The sequence below is a fragment of the Furipterus horrens genome, unplaced genomic scaffold (genome assembly GCF_987537825.1).
Source record: "Furipterus horrens unplaced genomic scaffold, mFurHor1.1.pri manual_scaffold_8, whole genome shotgun sequence".
NCBI classification, from domain to species: domain Eukaryota; kingdom Metazoa; phylum Chordata; class Mammalia; order Chiroptera; family Furipteridae; genus Furipterus; species Furipterus horrens.
The window spans coordinates 32,888,159-32,902,579 of record NW_028327178.1 but is presented as its reverse complement, the minus strand read 5'-3'; positions in this window follow the sequence as shown (position 1 = coordinate 32,902,579).

Below are 14,421 nucleotides of genomic sequence, written 5' to 3'. Positions count from 1 at the left end.
TATTATTATTTTGAAATTATATATTATAAAAAAAGATTAGGAGATTAAAACATGATATAAAATTGCAAGATAGAGAGAAAGAGAGAATATATAGAGAGAGGAATAAGAGATGGGAAAGCAAGAGGATGGCGGAGGGAAAGAACACAGAGGAGGGAAGGATATCAGGAGGAAGAGGAGATATTAGAGAGGGAAAGATTGAAATTGAAGAGTTGACAAAAGATAGGATGAAGGAGAGAAATACAAGAGGGAGAGAAAGAAGTGAGGGGATGGGGTGGAAAGAGAGAAGGGGTAAGAATGGGAGGGTGAAGGGAGAGGGGGATAGATTAGAATTATAATTTGAATATTAAAAGATTAGAATATAAAGTGGAATAGGGGGAGAGAAAGAAAGAGAGAGAGAATATTTATAGGGAGAGAAGGAAAATAAAGGCAAGGGATGAAAGAAAAACGAATGTAGACTGAAGGGGGACAAAATAAAGAAAGAAATTTAATAAAATTGAAGGTGCTTAGTGCAGAGAAAGGAGAGAGAGAGAAAGAGAGAGAACTTAAAATTAAAAAATTAGAATAGGATGCAGGGAAGACATGCTAAGGGGAGAGAAGGGAGGGAAGAGGAGGGGAGAAAAGGAGAGAGAATAAGAAAGGATGGGGGGCAGTTAGAGAGAGAGTGAGAAATAACAGAATGAGAGGTTTTTAACTCAATTCAACTTTTAGACACAGTCTCTGGGTATTTTGGTTTGTTTATTCTTTTGTTTTTCCTTCCTTCCTTCCTGAGTCTGCTCCTATTCAAAATTCCATGAGTTTCAAATCTTATCTGGTTGGTTGGCTGGCCGTGGGAGGGTTCTGTTTAATTCTGGGATTGCTAGTCTTTTATTCGTGGGCCTACCGCTGCTCTGCTGTGAGCTGCGTTTAGTTGTCCCCTCCTGAGGCACCCTCAGCCCTCCTCACGCTTGTCCAGCTACTCCTTCCCCCCGTTGGTCCAGCCTGTGCCTGCCAGCAATCCCCGCCCTGCCTCCAGTCGTGTCTCTATTCCCAGGCCACAGCTTCTGTTCTCTTCCCTGTCTATATGCTTGTGCACCCCACCTCTCTCCCTGTCTCAAGATCGTCCCCGTTTTGCAGGACTCTGGCACAGTTGGTCAAAGTGCCGGGCCCAGTGGCACTTTCCTGCCCAGGACCTCTCCCCTAGTCTGGAGCTCCGCAGCAGCTTTCCCGGGTGTGCTTTTCTCCTTGCCCCAAAACTGTCTCTATTCCGAGCTACAGCTTCCGCTGGCTTCCCTGTCTATAGGTCTGCACACTCTATCTTTCTTCCTGCCCCAGCACCCTTCCTTTGTTCTGTAGGATTCCAGTGTGGTCGGTCAGCGCAGTGCTCTCCTACCCAGGAGTTCTCCCCCAGTCTGGAGCTCCGCAGCCGCCTTTCCCTGCAGGCCCTTCTCCCCGCCCTAAAACCGTCTCCACTCCAGAACCAGCGCCTCCGCTCTCTTCCCTACTTACACACCCTGCGCATCCTATTTCTCTCCTAGCCCCAAACCCGCCTTTTGTTCTGTGGGATTCTAGCGCGATTGCTCAGTTCTCCCCCGGTCCGGAGTTCCACAGCAGCCTTTCTCTGCGGCCCGTCTCCTTGCCCCAAATCTGTCCCTTTGTTCTGTAGGGCCCTAGCACAAGTGCTGTGCGCACCCGGAGTGCCGAGCTTTCGGTTGGAGGCTGCAGCTGAGGAGGTTTCCCTCTAGACTCAGATCACACAGTTTCTGCCAGTCCTGGTCATTCACTGTTCTCTCCCTCCTCTGGTTTTTTTGCCAAATCCTCTACCCAACTCCCTACAAGAATTCACCCATCAGTGTGCCCCTAGCAGGGGGAGTCTCCAAGCAGCTCTCAGTTAGTGAATTCTCCGGTTCAGTACTGTAGACGCACTGAATCCCAGAATAACTCAGCCTGCCGTGTGTGGCAAACCCCTTCACCCCACTCCATGCTGCTCTCATGCTCTCCTCCCTGTTCACGCTATCGGAGATCCACACTCACTCAGTCACTCCTCTCTGCATTCGTTCCCGGAGTCTCTCCCTAACAGGAGCGAGCTGAGAACACTGTCCCTACTCTGCAGCCATCTTCCTCTCCCTCCTGATTCCTTTTTTAAAGTGATATGATTGCAATTTCATTTTGCCCTCTATTCATTATCATCTTGGTTTACCATTCATTGTTAGTATTAAAGTCAAGCAGGAAACTGGAGGCAGACAATGCTTGAATGCTATTTAAAAAATCAACATGCAGTGTGTCATATGCATTCATATTTATGTTTGATCCTCTATGCTGACAGCTAGAACAATTTGAGTTTGTCTGTAAAGTTAGCACATATGATTAAAGCACACATGAGACAAATTTCCTTGATGCTGCATGGGGTTTGAGCATTGCATCTGTCATTAAAGTTATTTAGAACTGGATTTGCTAAATCTTTTCATCACACTCTGACATTTTATTTCATATGAAGCATACAAAAGAAGGAACACACTGTTAGTATTTTCTTTCTCAATTAAATAGTTTGTATGTGGGTTACAATTGAGTGTTGAAGATGACAGACCTATTCTTAAAGGTAACAGCATTCTGATTTGACTCATTATACACAAATACATGCATACACACTCTGCAAATTCAAAATTATATGCCTTCAAAACTGAAACCTCTTTTATGTAGACGTCCAATTTATAGATATTCATTTCAGAATTTCAAAGAACTTCCAATGCTTCCACTAGAATCAGTACTTAACATTTGAATTCAAATTATGTTCATTGTATACTTCATTTCAAAACTATTGAGATAATTCTCTATAAGCTCAGATACATTTCTTGTTCTCTTCTATTTTCTACAAACATTTAATGTGTGTATAACTAATAATTTTCTCTTGACCTTGATGACTGGTAGCATTGAGGCTTTGTGTATGCCCCAAGTCATGGCAGGGAAAGTGGTCAGCAAGGACAGGACAACAGACTATTTCCCTTACCAGCATTAGAGACTGGAAAAAATAAGTTGTACTGAGCACATATCTTTTTATCAGAAGCTACCATGCAGATTTTCTTTAAATGACAGATATTAGTTCCAATAAGACTGAGAAAGACTGTGTAAAGAGAGGAATAGTTTAGGAGATCCAAGATGGCAACAGAGTAGGTGAAAAATACACTTACCTCTTCCCAGTACCAAACTGGAACTACAACTAAAATATAGAGCACTTAACCTGGATAACCAACAGTAGAGTAAATGACCAGAAGTCTAGAGCCAAGGATTTACAGAAGAAGCCAAAGTAAGACTGGTAGAAATGTGTAGATGGGAAAAGGGTTGGCCCCACTTCCATGAGCAGTGACTGTGATTTTGGAGAGATGTCTCAGCTACAGAGGTCCCCCATGAGGAGCATGGGGATCTAACCCCATGCTGGGCTCCCCAACACAAATCACCAGAGCCAGAAATATGCACCCACACAACATCTGGCTGTGAAAATCAGCAGGGATTCTTTCCACCAGGAACAGACAGAAGTCAGCTAGAGACACAGATGCCCTCTTAAAGACCCAATGCACAAAATTCTGTTCTGAGCCACTCACCCTTGGCTCCAGAGAATTAAAGGAAGAGCTTATGAGAGTTGTGTGAGGTGAGACAATGGTTTGTGGCTCTGGGGAGAGATCTGAGGGGACAGCTGCCAGGATTCCTAAATTGAGTTCTACTACATCACAGTTGCTACTGCCCTCATGGTATCATCCTTGGGGAAAGCGATAGCCCAACTGTCTGGGTTCCCTGTAACCCCACCCTGCAAAGCTTGCATCCTGCTGAGGAGTCAGATGAATGAGGCAAGGCCTGGAAATCCAGGCAGACTGAGAAGGTGTCAGGGACTGAGTTGTGTAGCTTTGGGGCAGGGGCAATTCCCCACACTCTCCCCTGAACCTACTGTTGCCTCTCCCTCACTTGAGATTCTATAGCCCCACCCTTCTTGCTCCAAGCTGCCCACCCTCCTGAGGAGGTCTGAGCAGAATCCAAGACAGACTGAATTGTGTGGCTATGGGGCAGTGGCCTCTCCTGTAACATTCCCCTTAGCCTGACTGGTGCCTCTCCTTCACAAGAGATCTATTAGCCCCATGCTCCTGGACCCTTGTGCCCTGCCCTGTTGTGCTTGGGATTCTAGCAGAACCTGGGACAGACTGAGTTAAGTGGCTCTATAATGGGGGTCATTTTTTCCTTCACACACCCAGCCAGCCCTCCCTTCATGTGGCCAAATCTTGGTCTGTTTGGGCCTCAAAAACTCTGCTGTCCTCACCCCGATGGCCTCTTGAAACCCTACCCACCACCAACATCTGTGGGCACCTGGGAGGTGGAGGGGCTGCTAGACTTGGTATACTCTGGAACATTTTCTCAGTGGCCTCAGACTCAGCACTGGTACCACATTTGAACCTGTATCAATCTGACTAATTCCACCCACCCCTACCTGGTGACTCACTGAGAACCTACCTCATACATCTTATGTACCACCAGATGACTGAGCCTAACAAAAAGCTGGTAGGCAGAGGTAAGTTGAGGTGGATCTCAGGGTGCCTTGGGGCTTTTGCTGACCTCACCCCACACTTGGTGCTGTTGGAAGCCAGCCTTGGTATTTGATTCTTCCCATGCATACCAAGACCCAGCAGAGAAAGTCACAAACTGATGATCACTTTGTTCTCAAAACAGCTTGCCCAGAGCCAGTCTAGCTACATCCAGTGACCAGCTTCAGACAACATTAGAGTGGGACCCAATTTGCTTCACAAGAGGCATATCCAAAGTGAGATCTCAGCAGACAGCAGACAGTGCTGAGGCAAATTCTGCAGTTGGGGTTGATCCTCACAGTCAACCAGCCTGAGGGTTGGTCCCATCCATGTACATATGGGCCAATAGCAACCAAGACTCAATTACAACAGGGGAGATCACATAACTCACAGAAGGAATATTTCTGGAGCACACAGCTCAGATGATCAAGGAGATTATGTCACTGGGTCCCACAGGACACCTAATATATAAGGCCACTCTAGCAAAGAAAGTCATAGCAGGTCGACTTATTGGAAACAAACACAAAAAGGCAGCCAAGATGCAGAGACAAAGGAACGTGTCCCAAATAAAGAACAGGAGAAATCTCCAGAAAAAGAGTTAAATGAAATGGAGGCAAAGAACTTACCAGATTTCAAAATAATGGTTATAAAGAATGCTCAATGAACTTAGTGAACTTCAAGGAACTTAGTGACAACTTTAATAGCACGAAAAAAAAAGACATAGAAACTATGAAAAAGAACCAGTCAGAAATAAACAAATACATGAAATAAACAAATACATGAAATAAAGAATACACTAGAAGAAATAAACGTAGGTCATATCAGCAATTTGGAAGACTTGACAGCAGAAAGCACCCAAAAAAGAAATTTTTTGAAAAAATAAAAGAAATTAAAAAAACTGAGAATGGTTCACAGGATCTTTGGGACAACATGAAGTATAATTGAATCCACATCATAGTAGTGCCAGAATGAGAATAGAGAGCAAGGGATCAAGAACTTACCTGAATAAATAATAATAAACTTCCCTAATCTGTGAAAGAAAAAGACTCACAAGTCCAAGTCCAGGAAGCACAGAAAGTCCCAAAGAAGATGAACCCAAAGAGGCCCACACTAAGACACATCATAATTAAAAAGGCAAAGATTAAAGATAAAGAGAGAATCTTAAAAGCAGCAAGAGAATGTCAGTTAGTTACCTACACCAGAATTCTCATAAGAATGTCAACAGCTTTCACAACAGAAACATTTTAGGCCATAAAGGAATTGACATAAAATATTCAATGTGATAAAAATCAATGACCTACAAACAATACTATTTTATATAGCAAGGCCTTTATTTAAAATTAAAGAAGAATTAAAGAAATTTCCACCCACCCAACCCTCAAAAAAAAAGCTAAGGAGGTTCATTACTACAAAACAAGTGTGACAAGAAACATTAGCTGGTGTTCTTGAAAAAAGAAAAAAAAAAAAAGGAATACAATAAAAATAAATAAAATTGCAATAAATAATCACTTTAAATTTCAATGGTATAAATGCTCCAATCAAAAGATATAGGATATAACTGAATGGATAAGAAAACAAGCCCCATTTATATGCTGTCTATAAGCAACCCACTTCAAGGCAAAATATGCATACAGACTAAAAGTAAAGGGATGAAAAAATATATTTCATGAAACTGGGAATTAAAAAGAAGACAGAGTAGCAGTACATATCTCAGAAACAAAAGATATAATAATAGACAAAGAGAGGCACTACCTAATAATGTTAAAGGGATCAATCCAACAAGATTATATAGCCCTTGTAAACATTTATGCATCCAACATAGGAGGACCTAAATATATAAAGCACATTTTGGTGGACATAAAGGAAGAGATAGACCTCAAGGTAATTATAGTAGGAACGTTTAACATCTTATTTACATCAATGGATAGATTTTCCAGATAGGAAGTCAGTAAGGAAAAAGCGGGTTTATATGACAGATTAGATTAGATAGATTAAATTGATGTCTTCAAAATCTTCCACCCCAAACAGCAGAATACACATTCTTTTCAAATTCACACAAAACATTTCCTAGGATGGACTACATGTTACAAGTCAAAACAAGTGTCAATAAATTTAATAATATTGAAATCGTATCAACCAACTTCTCCGACCACACTGGTATGAAACTACAAATCAATCATAAGAAGAAAACTGAAAAATACACAAACACATAGAGGCTCAATAACATGTTGCTAAATAATAAGTGGTTTAACAAAGAGATCAAAGAAAAAATAAAGAGATATCTTGAAACAAATGAAAATGACAACAAAACAACCCCAAATCAATGGAATATAGTGAAAGCAGTCCTAAGAGGGAAATTCATAGCAATAAAGGCCTACCTGAAAGGATAAAAAAGTCTCAAGTAAACAATCTAACTTTACACTTAAAGAAACAATAAGCAAAGCCTGAAGTAAGTGTAAGGATATAATAAAGACCCAAGCAGATACAAATGAAATAGAGTCTAAAAAATACTACTAAAGATCAATGAAACCAAGAGTTGTTTCTTTGAAAACAAACAAGATTAACAAACCTTTCCCTAAGCTCATTAAGAAAAAAAGAGAATATAAATAAATAAAATTAGAAATGAAAGAGGCAAAATAACAACTGACACCACAGAAACAAAAGGATTCTAAAAAATATATTACAAACATTATATACCACCAAATCGGGCAACCTGATAAATATAGACAAATTCTTAGAAACATAAAATTAACATACAATCTTCCAAAACTGGATCAGAAAGAATCATAAAATCTGAATAGACTGATTACAACTAATAGAATCGAAGCAGTAAAAAAAAAAAAAAAAAAAAAAAAAAGGCTCCCCCAAAACAAAAGTCCTGGAACAGATGGCTACACTGGTGAATTTTACCAAATGTTCAAAGAAGAACTAACACCTAACCTTCTCAAACTATTGCAAAAACTTCAAGAAGTGGGAAGACTCCCAAGCTCATTTTACAAGGCCAACATTATCCTAATTCCAAAACCAGATTAGACACTAGGAAGAAAGAAAACTAGTCAACTATCCCTGATGAACACAGATGCTAAAATCTTCAACAAAATATTAGCAAGCAGGATGCAGCAATACATTTAAAAGATAATATACTATGATCAGGTGGTATTTATTCCAGGGATGCAAGGTTGATACAAATTTCAACAAATTAACAACCATGATGCACCATTTAAACAAAATGAAGGATAAAAATCACATGATCATATCAATGGATGCAGAAAAAGCAGTTGATAAAATCCTGCACCAATTTATAATAAAAACTCTTAGCAAAGAGAAAATAAAGCAACATAGCTCAACATAATAAAGAGTATATATGACACACCCACAGCCAACATCATGCTCAATGAGCAAAAACTAAAATTGTGTCTCTTATGATCTGGAACGAGATAGGGATGTCCACCTTCATTACTCTTATTAAACATAGTACTGGAAGTCCTAGCCACAGCAATCAGATGACAAGAGGAAATGAAAGGCATGCAAATTGGAAAGGAAGAATCAAAATTCTCATTAATTGCAGATGATATGATCTTGTATATAAACAACCTTAAAGATTCCACCAAAAAGTACTAGAACTGATAAGTGAATTCAGTAAAGTGGCAGGATACAGAATAAATGTACAAAAATTAGTTGCATTTTATACATCAATGAACAATAAGAAAGGGAAACTACAAAAACAATCCCATTTACAATTGCTTCAAAAACACACCTAGGAATAAATGTAATGAAGGATGCAGAAGCCTGTAATCAGAACATCACAAAAACTGAAGAAAGAATATGAGGAAGATGCAAATAAGTTGAAGCATATCTCATTTTTATGGATGGGAGAAATTAATATCATTAAAATTTCCCAATTGTCCAAAGCAATTTATAGTAGTGTAGTTTCTGTCAAGATACCAATGGTGTATTTCACGGAGCTAGGACAAATAACTCAAATGTATATGGAATCACAAAAGACTCCTAATAGTCATAGTAATTTTGAGAAAAAAAGAACAAAGTTGATGGAATTATGCTACTTGATATCAAACTATACTAAAAGGTCATAGAAATCAAGAAAGCATGGTACTGATATAAAAATAAAAAAAAAAAACAGACAAACAGATCAATGGAACAGAATGGATAGCCCAGAAATAAACCCACACTTTTATAGTTAATTAATATTTGACAAATGAGTCAAGAACCTACAGGGGGGTAAAGAGTGTTTCCCCAATATGGTGTTGGAAAAATTAAACAAATATGTGAAAATAGACCATGTTTTTACACTATACACAAGAGTAAACTTAAATAGATTAATGACTTAAGTGTAAGTTGAAAATCATAAAAATCCTAGAAGAAAACATAGGCAGTAAAATCTCAGACATTCCCTGTAGTGATTTTTTTTCCTGATATAGCTTCTTGGGCAAGGGGAACAAAAGGAAAAATAAACAAATGGGACCACATTAAACTAAAAAGGTTCTGGACAGCAAAAGAAGCCATCAACAAAATAAAAAGAACATATTCACCAATCCTATATCCGATAATGAGTTAATTCAGAATTTATAAAGAATTTAAACAACTCAACACCATAACAAATTTTTAAATGGCCAAAGGACCTAAATAGACACTTCTCCAAAGAGGACATACGGATGGCAAATAGACATATGAAAAGATGCTGAACATCATTAATCATCATAGAAATGCAAATTAAAACCACAAGGAGGTATCTTGACATCCGTCAGAATGGCTATGAGCAATAAATCAAAAAACAAGTGTTGGTAAGAATATGGAGAAAAGGGAAACCTAATGCACTGCTGTGGGAATGAAAGTTGGTGCAGCCACTATGGAAAACACTGTGGAGTTTCCCTAAAAAATTAAAAATGGAACTGCCTTATGACCCAGTGAATCCACTTCTGGGTATATATCTAAAGAAACCCAAAACACTAAATCAAAACTATATATGCACCCTTATATTCATTGCAGCATTATTTACAATAACCAATATTTGGAAGCAGCACAACTATAATGAAATTATGTTTAAGTTAAAATGGTGGTGAAGTAATACAGTTATGTGATAACAATACTTTTGAGACCATGATTACTAAAACATATTGAATCACATAAAATTTTAATAAGCTAATTAGGAAAACCATAAACATATATATTTATTAAACCCAATAAGTAAACCATTGATATAATCTATATTTTTGAATAATAACTATTCATTTTTGAAAAAAAATTCTTGGTTCCCCCGACCCCAAAGGAAACTCTAGAATTGGGAATTAACAAGTACCCCTTACCTTTTATATAAGATCCTCAGGGACACTGAAAATAGGATGTGTAAAGAGGAAAGGCCTCAACTGACATGATACTACATCAGCAAATTTGGATTAAATATTTAAAGTTCAAAATATCAGCAATGATAAAAGACTCATTCATTAACTGATTCATTCATTCATCTATCTTTGAGCTTTCATTTGTTTCAAGCTCTCTGACATTAGTTTCCAGGCAACTGTTATTTTAAGAATTCCAAAAATAAATTATCTTGATTTTATTGTTAGGGAAAACACAGATATTCTTTGCTGGAAAATACAAATTCAGAACATGAGGTGCAGAACTATGATATCCTCAGATTTAATCAGGAGTTGCCCTGGCTGGTTTAGCTCAGTGGATTGAGCGTCGGCCTGCGAGCTAAGTGTCGCTGGTTCGATCTTCCAGTCAGGGTACATCAGAGAAGGAAAACTCTGACTCCAAAAAACCTCCGCTGCCTTGCGGCATACCTTTTCAGGGGAAAGGCTAAGGGAGTAAACCCCGACAGAAAATCCGGAGCCGGAGTCCCTAAGGCGGTTTGACGTTGTAGTCAACACCGGCAACTCCTGCGGCGCACCTGAACCCAAGCTGTATCGACTCCGTCTTTCCCTTGGACCCTTCAGCTGCGAAGAGAGGGGGGGTCTGCTGCATGGGCAACAGCAGACCCTCCATATTACCCTGCCCAGGCTCTGTAGCTTCAGCGTCATCGCAAGATGTCGATTCAACACGGGAGGAGACAGATACCATGTCACTCCCGAGTCGGACTGCACAGCCATTCTCGGCGGTGCAGATAGACTCTTAAGAAGCTACACCATCGTCTCTCGAGACGGACGGCTGCCGACGAATCAGGAGTTAATCAGTTAACTCAATGAATGCCAAAGCCAACCATGGCATTTGAGAAGAGGAATAAATATCAATTGTGAACTCATTATAATTTAACTATTTATACTTGCTAATAAAGTTACATAGGATATATATAATATATATTATGCTATACAGCATGTTAGATAATACATAATGTACAGGGATGAACAAACACGTAGGTTTACAGTTGTGAGTGACATTTCACTTGAATTAATAAAGCTACTGTAATAGTCATACCCTGCATGTACTTTTCTGTATGAAAAACTGTAAGCTTACTTTTGCTCACCCCTGAATAGTGACAAATTTTTTAAATGAGAAATTAATTCATAGATATAATAAATCATGATATTTGAGAAGAGATATACACTATTAACTTATTACAACTATAATATGTATCTTTCTAACAAGACAGCAAAATAAAAAATATATGTAATTTATACAATATGTATGTGTGTATTATTTAATATGACACATAATATACTACTTATATATAATTAAATTATTATTTTATAGAATAGCAATACTATTTCATTCAAATATAACAAATATTAATGACTAGAATATTTATATTTTTTGAGATAATTTTTTTTTTCATAAGAAAAGTTCCTAATGAAAATAACTTGCTGGCACATTGTGCTCATAGCACTTGAGTGGACATTAAAGAACATCTGAGCTTCTGAGCAGTGACACATATAAAGAAACTCCATGAGATTTTTTTTTAATAAGCTTATAAATCATGTCTATTTTCAAAGGCATTTTTCAATAATATTTGTTATCGTAATTTAATCTTATTTAAATGTGTCAATCAGTAAATAAAAAATGACAAAATCATTTCAACTATTGGAAAGATTGACTAATTGATTTTATAGTATTTATATCTTTTTGATTTAGTAACAATTCTTAGTAGGTGAATGTAATCATCACATAATTATTTTTATATTTACAAAGACTGACATGCCTAATGGCTAAAAAAAGACAAGAATATTACAAATACAATTTTTCCTGAAATGAATATTTACACAGTCCATTGCACATAACATCTGTCAAATCAAAGTCAAATTACAATAATAATTTGAGCAATAATTTGAGCAATAATAATCTTTGCAATTCTACTGTAAGTTTTGTGGCATTAAGTCATATAAACTTAGTAGAATTTCCCACAACTTAGGAATAATGCAACTTAAATGCTGAAGAGGCAGATATCTTTTTCCAGCATTTAAATGTTTTTTCCACCAGATTGTATTTAACCATATTTGAAAAACTTAAAACAACATTTCAGTCAGAAAATTATATATTAACCTGAAAATACCCATATAATATTAAGACATGTAAAATTCATACAATGAAAGTTTGACATATTCATATATTCAGAATTGACCCTAAAGTATATGCCAATTGACAATTTGTACAGGAAAATATGAAAGACCCCAACCCCTTAGTTCCTGGCTGTGGAGAGAACATGTGGTGTGAGCACTGTGAAGGTAGCATCAGAGAAAAAGAGACAATGTACTGACATGCCATTAGCTCTCCCAACTTAACTACCCTCCTGTGTTTCATGAGGAGAAGCGTTCTTGTCTTAGTAAAGAAACAAGTATGTTCTCTTCATTATAGGAAGAAAGAGTAGGTGTTGGAGGAATCTAGCAATTGGGGTCTCCTATTCCCTTGGGAGAGGAATAAAGTTAGAAACAAAAGAAGGGCTGATGTTCAACTGCCTGGGTTGCTGTGAGTATGGATTGGGTATAGGTTCATTGTAAATCACTTACTAAATTCAGGGATGTGGATGGTCAAACCTCTGGGTAGTCGGGTTGGATTTCACAGACCCAGGGCTGCAGGGACTTGGCCAGGTCTTCCACACCTACATGAGGCTAACATGTAGCAGTGTGAGGCCCTTTGGGGTGTGGCTTATATCATTCCACTTAAAGTGTTCTTGTCACCTGGTATTACATGCAATGCTTTCAGGGTGATATGTGAGCTAGTTGTATAAAGGCTGTCACTGCTTTCTCCTCTGACTTTACAAAATGTTTTAAATTTCATGAAGTTACTGGAGAATATGATCCACCAGAATACAGTATAAATCCAGAAGAACTGAAAGACATGAGATGCAGAGCAAAGGAATCTAATCCAGGGAAGAGGCAATTAAACTTTAAGATGCAATCAATGGATGTTCCAAGTTACCACTGTTCAGCAGACTAAGAAGGCAAGCAATCTCAGAAAGAGTTATCCAGGAAGAGTGTCACCAAGCAAAACCAGGAATGATTAATTATTTGAGGAGATTGGCCTTTTGGAAAATTGAGGGATTATTGAAAGTTTTAGGGAGAATAAGCATTTGATACAGAGAAAACTAGGCTAATTGAAAAACTACTAAAACTTTCAGAAAACATAATGAAGAAATTGGTGATGGTAGTTCAATAAAATATTTGCTATAGATAACAATTTTACAAGCATATAGTTTAAATGGTGTTATTGACTTGTGAAGATTCAAGAGGGGAAGTAAGAGAATACGTGGGCATAAGACAGTTAAATCCTCATTCACCAAAATGGCAAGTCAAGAGGTAATATGTAAAATTGATACCAGCAAGATATTATTATGTCATTTAGAGATAAAATTGCCAGAAGAAATATCATAAATAAATTGTTTCTGGGGATAAATACTGAGGAGAATAATGAAGGTTGGAGCTAGGGAATACTGTATTCTTTTAAAAAATCTTTAGTTTACTCTTTAATGTTATATAAGAGAAAATTAGCAGAGACCACCTCTTCCATAATTTTATAATTTTTTGTTGAAATTTGTTTCTTTATATACTTTTTAAAAATTATTAATCTCAAAATTTGATATAAAATTTTGTGGAAATCTCCTTATTTTGAAATATATATATTTACACACACATGACGGGAGAACCAAAACGCCCAGAATTTATTTATAAAAAAATTGTGTATTTATATTTATATGTTTAAACTTAGTCACCTTGAGTACTCTACATTTGATGCAATACATCTATTGAGATGTTTTTTCCACTGTTCAAAACAGTTTTTGAACTTGTTGATTTTGATGCCTTTTAGTGCTTCTGCCATTTTTGTTTGTTTGTTTGTTTGTTTTTGTTTCTCCTCTTCCACAAAGGCAAAATATTTCCCTTTGATGACTTTTTTCATCGGGGAAACAAAATAAAGTTGTTAGGGTGAGATCAGGTGAATAGGGAGGGTGGGGCAGGGGGTCTTGCAGTTTTTGGTCAAAAAGTGCTGAACACTCAGCAGAGTGTGGGCCTTTGCACTTGTAAATCACCCATCATGAAATGGACAAAAGCACTGAGTCTTCAAAAAAAATTCACTGAAACCTAACACAGCCTCTCACAACAATGACAGCTGGTACAATGATACAGATGGATTCCTAAAACACCCACCTAGTGGGAGAAGTACTACAAAGAGCCCACCCTCCAGAAGAGAATTCCATTGGGAGGAGGGAGCCGGCCTTGTGTGTGTGTCTATATCTCTCCACATATAAATTATATGGTATATATAAACTCAGTCTCAAGTTTTTGCCCATTTTCATCTTAAATTTGTACTAATTACTTATGTCCTAAAAAGTCAAAATGAGCATACCTTACATTAGATTCCTAACTCAGTTCCTATTCTATTACTATTATTATTTTACTGTTAAAATCATTTAGTTTTATGTTTTAGA